The sequence below is a fragment of the Asterias rubens genome, chromosome 15 (genome assembly GCF_902459465.1).
Source record: "Asterias rubens chromosome 15, eAstRub1.3, whole genome shotgun sequence".
NCBI lineage: Eukaryota > Metazoa > Echinodermata > Asteroidea > Forcipulatida > Asteriidae > Asterias > Asterias rubens.
The window spans coordinates 8,294,192-8,304,800 of NC_047076.1; positions in this window are offsets into that span (position 1 = coordinate 8,294,192).

Here is a 10,609-nt window from a genome sequence, read left to right on the forward strand (position 1 = left end):
TGTTAAAGGAACACGTTGCCTTAAATCAGACCAGTTGGTCTTTGAAAAGCAATGGCAACCGTTTGTTATAAAACGCATGGTTGGAAAGATGTTTTAAAAGTAGAGTACAATGATCCACATGCCTCAAAATTGCATGGTTTTTCTCATACCTCGTCGACTATCACGGTCGGCCATTTATGGGAGTAAAATTTTGACTCCCATAAATGGCCGACCGTGTTAGTTCGCAAAGCAAAAGGAAAACCACCCAATTTAGAGGCAAATTTTTGTGGATCATTGTATTCTTGTTTAAAACATCTTTCCAACCATATGCATTTTATAACAAACGGTTACAAATGCTTTTTATACTGCCAACTCGTCCGATCCAAGGCAACAAGTCCCTAAGTTTCATCATACTCTTGCTTTACATGTTTTATGCTGTACAGGCAAAGTTACCCTATAAATCTGGGCCCAATTTCATAGAGCTGCTTAAGATTAAGAACAAAAAGTAGCTCGTAGCACAACAAAATTATGCTTACCAACATATGGTTACCAGCCAAAATGCCATTCACATACAATCAGTGTATCCTGCTAATGTTTGCTTAGAAGACACCTTTTAAGCAATATTTATAAGCAGAATGCCCACTAGTGTGTTCTTTGTGTTTTTTTGTTAATAGATAACTAGAAAGAGACTGTAAGCTACACTGTTTTTCCTTAACAGCCAGGTCTGCTGGCAGAATGCTTGTTAAAACACATGAGGGCCAGTCAAATTCACTCAAAGTGATTCAGTGCCCAATTACATAAACCCGGTAAGCACAAACATTTTGCTTAGCATGAAATTTGTTCCTTGACAAAAACAGGATTACTAACCAAATTTCCAAGTGATTTTCAGGATTAGCAAACAACGGCTGAATACCACTGACAAGCAATATGCAACACATATTTGGTTGATAGTCCTGTTTTTATCAAGGAAGAAATTTCATGCTAAGCAAATTTTTGTGCTTACAGGATTTATGAAATGGGGCCCAGCTGGCTAGTTCAACTGCAAAGTATTCCTACTTTATACAACACATGTGTAGGTCTAGTGAAAAAGCTGACGGTTGGTGAAATGACATGTTCATTAATCCTGCCTGCCAGTCACTGAAAAAGTTAAGGACAAACCCTGATTCGTAAGTGACAAGTTTACAATGTTCATTCAGTGACACTTTTTGACAGTGATGATTTGACTATGGTGACAGCGCAGGTCAACCAAACAGGAGCGATGACAGTGTGGAATAGTCAGGTCCCTTGTACATCTGTCAACCATTAAGCATCACTTCCTATGTATTGTGACAGGAATTCGGTATAGAAATCAGCTTGACTGCACACTGTGTCTTGCTGTGAGCACAGCATATCAATGACACACATGCATCCACAGGCAAAATGATGTTACATAAAACACTGTATAACAAAATGGCAATGCGCATTGATAGTTTTCTTCTTCTTTTTTTTTTTTTTGGGGGGGGGGGTCGATATAAAGCACGATTCATACTTCCTGCGAATGCGATGCGAATTTGACGTGAATTTGGTGTCACAACTCGCAGTGATATTTGCAAGAGAGTTGAGCACAACTCAACCACTGCTAATTATTCGTTGCGAATATGTGACGTCAACATTCGTATTGCATTTGCTGGAAGTATGAACCGGTGTGGCGGTTTCAGTTATCCGCCGTGTTCAATTTTCCGGGTGACGTAGTCGGACATATCAACATGTTGTTCGAACGGTTTTAGCTTTCCGGCGTGTTCAGTTTTCCGGGTGACCTGTCAGATACCGCCGCGAGTACCCTGGCGAGTACTGTAGTTCTCTCAGCAGTGACCCCAAATTGTTTATATTACGATTCTTTTCTGTGTAGTCACATAATCTCTTGCCCCATCTTTACATGTATTCATGGGTACAACTTTAGGCAGGTCACACTCTGCTTGCATAAAAAAAACCTCATACGATCCACGCGTTTGCCGCATAGTTGTACTCGACTCGTGGACGCCGCCATGACAGCTACCGGAGGGTAACGGATGACTCAATACGGCACTAAAAATGGACTACTTTCGCTTGCTGTGCGCAGGCATCGCATGACGTAATGCTACCGTATTTGGTCATTCGGAAAACTGAACACAGCGGAAAGTTGAAACCGCCACACCGGGCTTAACTGATGCTTTAATCTGTGCGGCAAACTTGGCATACCTGCAGATCAGATAATCTTGTGATTTTTCCATGTTATGCTTTTAAAAACACAGCGTAAAAAAATAGCCACACGCGTCTACAAAATGCTCCGATGCTAGTGGATAATGACTCACTCGCTTTCTCTGGCTTCAGTAATGATTAATTTCAATTTAACCGACATGAACAAAATGGGGGAAAAAGTAAAGAAAAAAAATGATTTAAAATACAAACGATTCATAGTCATTTTCAAACTGCTTCGTAAACAGGTCTAGCCAATTCTTTGTGGAATGTTTTGAAATAAATACATTAAGTTAAAACGGAAGGATCGTATACGCATGGTATAATTCAAGTTAATGCACAGTGTCGTGCACAGAGCACAAACTCAAACTGCTTGAGAGCTTGGGCCTCTCTCTGCCCTTTTTCTGCAGCTAAAGCGCATATAGGCCACGCTTCTCAAACACTTGTTAGTCATTCCTAGGTAAACATTGCAGGCACTTCGCTGTAACCCCCCTTGCGACAGTTTTTCATTAATCCTGCCGCAGACCCAAGACAAAAAAAAAACTGTCATGCAATCTCGAGTGTCCATCAATTTTGAGTGAGGCACGACAGGCTGCCAAATGAACTAAGGGCCCAACAAGTTGAGAAGATCCACTCTTGAGAAATACGAGATGAGCGAGAATATTGCGAGATGTAGACCCACTGTTTTCTCAGATGCTCCTACTGACGTACATTAAACCACAGAGCTGGTATGAGTCAAGTTTTAATATAACAGAAAATTCTCAAATGCTAATCATTTTGGGTCAGCTGTCCGGCCACTATTCCCCAGAAAACTGCGGTGTTTGTTTTTGAAATATCAAGTTAATGGTTCTAGTACATTACTCATCGCTTCACTGTCAGATTTGTACTTTGGTTTTTTTTATTGCGCAAATGGGCATAGCGCTCCTTGCCTTGAGGCGTTTACACAGTGTTTTTTTTTTACTTTGGGAGTGTTGAGTTTGATATTAATAATTTCATGTTGGAAATTATCGTTGAACTGCCTCGTTTCAGAGGAATTCTTGAAATTGAATTTAAAGGGCGGAAACTGTAGGTGGTCAACTGTGAAAAATCTGTGCATAAAACAAAATTCTCACCCCCTGTAGGCACTACACAAAAACAACACAATTTTGAGCCGAGTTCTGACCCCAAAAAATAGAGTTGTCAGTGTTGTTGTTTTGAGCTGATGGTTGAAAAGTTTGCTTTGAGAACGAGGCACGTTTAGATTATTAAAAAAAAAAAAAATTAGATTTGTTTGTGGGTGGGGTAATTGTAAAAGAAAATTATTTTAATTTAAAACTTTATTTTGGGGGTGGGTGAATGGGTGGTTCAAAATCAGTTGAGATTTTTGAGACAATGTTTCTGAATTGGCCTTAGTACTTATTGCTAGACAAATCATTGTTAAGTACCAGGAGGAGGTAGTTTAGTAGACCCTATTGTATGAAAATTACATTTGATAAAATATACACTTTATTTGTATAATCAACCATGACAATGACATTTTCACTGGCTTGCTATACTATTTTTTTTCCTCTCCAATATTACAGTTGTTTTCTCCTCGACAGCTACGCAAGAAGATTACTATTCCTGACATTTAAAAAATCCCCGATTTCCACCACAAGATATTGATTTTGTCTTTTGGTTTCTACTGTATAAGGTGGTCCCTAAGTGATTGTCTGTCTAAACAAATCCCACTAGGTTGTGAGTACTGCTGGGAGTTCAGCTCAGGTTATATTTATTGCATAGCGGCCAGTGGGACGCTGTGATTTTGAGGAGTGGTAGACTGACATCAGTCTGCTGAGTTTTTTTAATGGCGATCAGGCTTTTATTTATTGTGTTGAGATTGAGGTAGACTGGCATCAGTCTGCTGAGTGTTGATGGAGATCAGGCATCTATTTATTGCAGATCCTGTTGAGAGTGGGGAAGACTGGCTTTAGTCGTCTGAGTGTCTAATGGAGATCAGGCTTAGACTGGCATCAGTCTGCTGAGTGTTGATGGAGATCAGGGTTCTATTCATTGCGGAGCGTGTTGAGGGCAGAGCGAGTTGAGAGTGGGGTAGACTGGCATCAGTCTTCTGAGTGTCTAATGAAGATCAGGCTTTTATTTATTGTGTTGAGATTGAGGTAGACTGGCATCAGTCTGCCGAATGTTGATGGAGATCCGGCTTCTATTCATTGCGGAGCGTGTTGAGAGTTGGGTAGACTGGCTTTCAGTCAGCTGTGTGTCGATTGAGATTGGGCTTTTACGTAATGTATATATGGTGGAGCGAGTTGATAGTGGGGTAGACTGGCTTCCGTCTGCAGTGTGTTGGATGAGGTCAGACTTGCGATTTTTGTGTGGTGTGGGTTGTGAGTTAGACAGGCTTTTTAGGCTGCTGTGCATTGCTTTGATATAAAAGTGGCTAGACTCTATGATGTAGCATCAGGCTGCTGCAGGCTGTGTCTTGGGAGTACAGTGTAGGTAATGTGTCTGTAGGAGCATGGACCGGTAGGAGTATGGTGGGAACGGGTAGACTGGCATCAGTCTCCTGTTTTTACATGTTGGTCAGCTGTTTTAAGGTCCTTCTCTCAGACGGAAATCTAGGCAAATTTTGTGAAATGTCCTTAGGTTTTCCAACGGAAGTGCCATTTGCGAAATGAAAATGACCTTACATGTAACCTTTAAAAGATGATATTCCAGGCGAGCATTTAAAGAGTGAAGGAGAGAGAGAGAGAGAGAGAGAGAGAGAGAGAGAGAGAGAGAGAGAGAGAGAGAGAAAGAGAGAGAGGGGAGGACTGGTTGAAGTCTAGTGTCTCTGTACACACATAGCTGGAAGCCTTTTGTGACGAGCAATTAGATTTTGTGCAGAGCAGAGTATGGGTTCTTGAGCTGCATGTAGGATGCACGCTGTATTTCACAACACTCCATCTAAGAAGCTAAATGGATTTTAAAGGTACTTGTATGCAAGATCAGAAGATCTTGTGCATTGGGAGAACCTCCTTTTATCTTATTTAGGCTTATTGCAACAAAGAGAATAATTGACAAGTCCAATATTGGAACCCAGTGTACTATGATTACAATTGTTATTTAATATTTAACTTTAGACTGATGTGTGAAAGTTTGCTTCTAAAGAGCTCTCCTCAGTCATTTTAATGTGTTTGAAGAAAAATATTCTCCAATATTAATTTGTAGTCTAATAAATAAAATTCTGGTCTAAAGTAAAAATTGTTAACTACAAGTCCTGCGGTCTTAGTTATGGACCTTTTTCCCCCAATTCGAGCCCTGTTGTGAATGTGTGTACATGTATTTATTTAGCCAAGTAAAGTTACGTTTTTGGTCAGAACGATAAAACAAACAGCCGGTCGGGTAAAACTTCTTGTGCAACATCTTTTTCTGTAATCTGATGATCAAGATATGATGCCCGGGAGTACATGCCAAAACTAGAAACTGGGTCTAATTGCTCATCAAATAAATGAGAATTTAGGGCTCGATGGCTTATACAAGTGTTTCTCGACATAGCCACATTTCGTTGATATCAAGGGCGTCTACATCTCAGGTGTCTGTACTTCGAATGGCAATTGTTTTACTATTTCCGAGAAGTGGCTCATTGTGGCGTGGGCCGCACATTATGCAATTGGAATCTTTTACCAGGAGGGAGTTTCATGCGTCAAAATGGCGCCAGAGATTTGTTTTTCTTCTAGCCTCTGTCTTGGCATGGAGGAAGAAACTTGGAAATTATTGCATGCCTGAACTTTCATTTTTAGAATGGCAAGGCAGTTTTGTGTTTTCTATGGTAATTCAGGCCTGGAATTACATAGAGGTCACGACCTCTGTTGCCCTGGGCAAAATTTCATAGAGCTGCTAAGCACCAAAATTTGCTTAGCGTAAAATTTCTTCCTTCATAAAAACAGGATTATCGACTAAATTTCCATTTATTGCATATCACGTGGAAATTTGGTTGGTTATCATGTTTTTATCAAGGAAGAAATTTCATGCTTAGCAAATGTTTGTGCTTAGCAGCTCTATGAAATTGGGCCCAGGTCTTTGCTTTGGTGTCCCTTCAAATTTTTCCCATAGACTTTAAAGATTTTTCCAATGGAAATGCTCTTTGTGTAAATCAAAAATGGTCTCAAAGATGAAATTTCTGGCCTGGTAGTTTTTATTGTGTCTACTTCGTACATTCATACGGTCAGGGGCATGGAGGCAAGTAAGTGTTTGACCCAGGTTTTTGAAAAACTGTGGGACGTTCTGGACCAAAGCACGCTGAATTGAAACAAGGTCTGTTGAATGTTCTCTACTTGGTGTTAATCTTGGTTTTAGGGGTAGCGACGAGAAGAAAAGGGGAGCGACGAGTTCTTAAATGGCCGTTTAAAACCGGCAGGGTCGTTGACGTGTGATGAGGGCCTTTATCGCACGGCAACCACCCTGCAAGGTTTTAAACAGACATTTGAGAACGAGTCACTGTTATTCATAAATGCCCTTTTGTTGTAAAAAACGTTTTAAAAATACAAATATAGACACTTTGACAGTTGAAAATTTGAGGTTTTAATTGTTTTTTTCAAAAACTTTGTGAAGAGTCTGTTCCGCGTGGGTTGTGTGTATGCACGCGCACTTAGAAATAGATTACGCGCACGCTTAGAAATAGATTACACGCTGTTACTAATAGCTATGAATTGCGTTCCGCGTGATAATCTTGCGCGCCCGACATGCAGAAGCCAGCCGGTTATAAACGTGACACGCTCTCCACCAATAGGAGTAGAGAAACTGTCTGGGGTATTATTTTTTATTTTTTTTTCATTCTATAATATAAGCCCAGAATTTGTGCATATCGGCCTCGTACGCTAGCTTGTGTATGGGGAGAACCTTGCAAGTGCCTCCCCTTGTCTTCATGAAGGTTTTTTATTATTTGCATTTATTTGAATCAGAGAAACTTCAGGTGGAAGTCTAATTGATCTTTATATGTACAGGCTCAGTTTGTCAACATTGATATCAATCATTGATATTTTGCAACAGCATCACATGGCGCCACTAATGGCAAAGTGTTTGGAATGTTTTAATATCAGCTGTGATTGGTGACGACAATTCCAAAAGGATTGAAAAAGGCGGGGACGGACCCCCCTGCTGTCTTGCGGAGTGTTTGGACGTTTTGTGTGTGAGCGTGAATTAATTGAACGGGAAACGAAATGGGTTAATGTGTAACTCGATGCAATATTGGACGTGGGTTCGTCTTGTTGGTCGGTTGGCCTACGAGACTGCCTGCTGTGGGTGGATAAAAGGAACTCAGTTTTTTAAGCACACAGATGTTGCAAAGCATGTATGTGTTTGTACGAAGTAAAACCAGGGGCTATAAAGTTAAACCTGCAAATTAAACCACAGTGCCCCACTTCAAATTACCGTGGGTGCTCCATGTTTGTTTCCTGTTGATACCTTTTGTAAACTTCCGATAGACCTCTAGACATTTCACGATTTTCCTCAGAAGTTCCCTTCTTTTTAGTAAAGCAAGATTTCCTATAGTGACTCCCCCAGTAAAACAAAAGTTCAAGGCCGCTAGACTAATCAGTTTTAAAGCAAATTTGTTTTTTTTATTTAGTTTCCTGCTAGTTTAGTTATGAAGAGGAAATAAATTGACTAATAAAAGTAATATGAACATTATTTCATCAGCCATGGCTCGACTCAAACATTATCCCAACTACATGTTGTCCAGTAAGAACTGCTTGGGGCTTGTAGAACTATATGTACTTTCTTGCTTGACGGGCTACTAGAAATTACACCTGTTTTAAATACTGTGGCCAACATTGGTTATTGTCGGAGACTAGTATCCACACTTTATGTGACCCATCATTGGAAATACCAAACCTGTAAAAGTTTAGACACAATCTGTTTGCAAACATTGGGTTTTGAACTGCGAGTCTGAAACTAATTGTTTAACCTTTGTTTATGACCAGTAAAAAATGTTGAAACATTGGCGTGACCCGCGAGCTTGCACCTGTTCTTATAAGACAGTTTCTGCAATCCTATTGGTCGAGAGCAACGACTGAAACAGTTGTGCCACATCACGCAATACGCGCGACGCGCACAGCTTTCCCTTATAAGGAGTTGTTTACCCGAGGGCGGCGGAGGCCTTTACCATTTCATAGCTGGAGGGTGTTGTGTTGAAAGAAATCATTGAACAATTATAATTTTTGCATTTATTTTATTTTTTGACCAAAAAGTGTTGATGTTTTTGACCGAAAAGGTATTTATGAATGGGAATCAATTTCGTCTCGGTTGGGATTAAACCACTAGTTGAAAACCTCTTCACCACACATGGATTCCCTTAATTTTAGGCAAATAATTAAACTTTCTCTTAAGGCAAGTAAAAATGACAGAAATGCCTGGTCTGCAATGGCCTTAATGATCTGTGTGTGAAACCATGGGCCTGAAGGTTGGTCGAAATTATTTATGTTTTCTGAGAAATGACAGATGTTCAAAATTAATTATTTCAATGCAAAATGAAATTCTATTCAACCATGACATGAAAGTTGAAATGAAAATTAAACACGTTAAACTTTATTGAACCACATAATGAGGACTTTTGTTTGAAACTTGCTTTTAAACCACCACAAAAAATTAAAAAATAAATAAAAAGATAATGATGGCAATACAAATTGTTGACTCTACAGCTTATGAACATATTTTGCCACAGTTTAAACAACAATTTAGTCACCGGAAGAAAAGGAAAACAAGTTATAAGAAATAGTTATTAGTATTGCAAAAACTAAATTGAAATTTAACTTATCTGAATTCAGTTGTCAATTTTGTTCATTATTTTGAAATATTCAAGTAAACTTAAAAATATGCAAACAATTTGGTGGATTTGCGGTCGTTTTTGAAAAAAGAAATGAGAAAAGAAACAATTTTGTGGTGAGTTATAGAGTTTCAAAAAAGAATCTAAAGAAAATCATCGGAAATTAAATACGTTTGTTTTTTCAAAATAAGACAGCATCTATTGAGAAAACTGGCAAATAACAAAAGCATGCAAATTATGTTAGAGGATTTGCAGTGGTTGTTTTAAAAGAAAATGAACTGATGTCATTGTTAGTTTTAGAGTTTATATAAGGATCTAAGGAAAAATCATTGGAAATTCAATACGTCTGTTAAAATAAGACAGCATCTATTGAGAAAAACTGGGCCAACAAGCTCTGTGCATAATCATGAATCCCTTGTGATAAGATCCACTCCGCTCGCGACAATTTTTTTTTCTCCTGAAACGTTATCTGCGGGAAGGGAAATAATGGCAGACCGATGTAACAGCGGAGGGGACTTCTGGTCGGTCGGTCGGTTGGTCGGCCGTGGGAGCAGAATTGTTGCAATCAGGGCGGGCAGAGTGAATTCTACACGGGGAGTCTGTCATCCCTTTGTTGTTCATGGCTTCAGGGCATAGCAGACCCGACGCAGCTCGGCATACACTGTTCGCACTTAAGCGTAGGGTACCCGGCCGGTCTAAAATTACCAATTTCACTCCGTGCCCTAATTGCTCATCTGTATTCCAAAAATGGGGGGGGGGGGGGGGGGGGGCGGAAGATGGATATTTGTAGAGTAGAGGAGTCTGCAAGGTTGTTATGGTCGTCGGCGGAGTGCCATGGCTTGGATGGATTCAGAGGTTGCATGTGTCAGCACTCATGAAGCATGGTGTGACACTATGTGTCAGTTCACAAAATACCTGTAGTGGACACATGAGCTAGACTTCTACACCCTCAATTCTAGTTAACGTTTATGTAGTGTTTTGCCAGTGTACTGTAGGGAAATAGTGTAGTACATTTGATCATGAGTGAAGAAGTCTTTTGTTTGTTGGATTTTTCTTTCTTTCTGATTTCAGGATTTTTTTTTTTTCAAAAAATCTTTCTCTATCGGGCAAGATGAGAATGCCTGTAAATGGAAGGAAGACATAGCCCACTTGCAGGCAGGGAATTTCATCTTTAAGAGGGCAAGGCTATTTTCATTTTGCAAAGGGCACTTCCATTGGAAAAATCTTAAAGTCTATAATGGAAAACTGGTTGCTGGGGCGCCAAGGCCAGGACCAGGGCAACAGAGGCCATGCTGACCACAGGCATGGCAACCACACTCTTTATAATGAAGGGCCTGTTCAAACAGATTTGACACTACAAAATGACAACTTTTTTTCAGAACAATGAAAAAATGTAGTCGGCCATCAAGTGAACACATAGGCTGGATATTAAATTGGCCAATTGATAATGTCATACTAACAAACTAATTTTTTGCTCAAGGAAATTTAATGATGAGCATTTGGTGCATTTAACTTTTGAACAGAATTTTAGCCCATTGCCTCATGATGTATCTCGGGCCTATACATACACTGAAGCCTTGCACGAACCAGAAAAGGGACACATGTAGGGGGTCGAAATGAATCAATGCAAGGCAG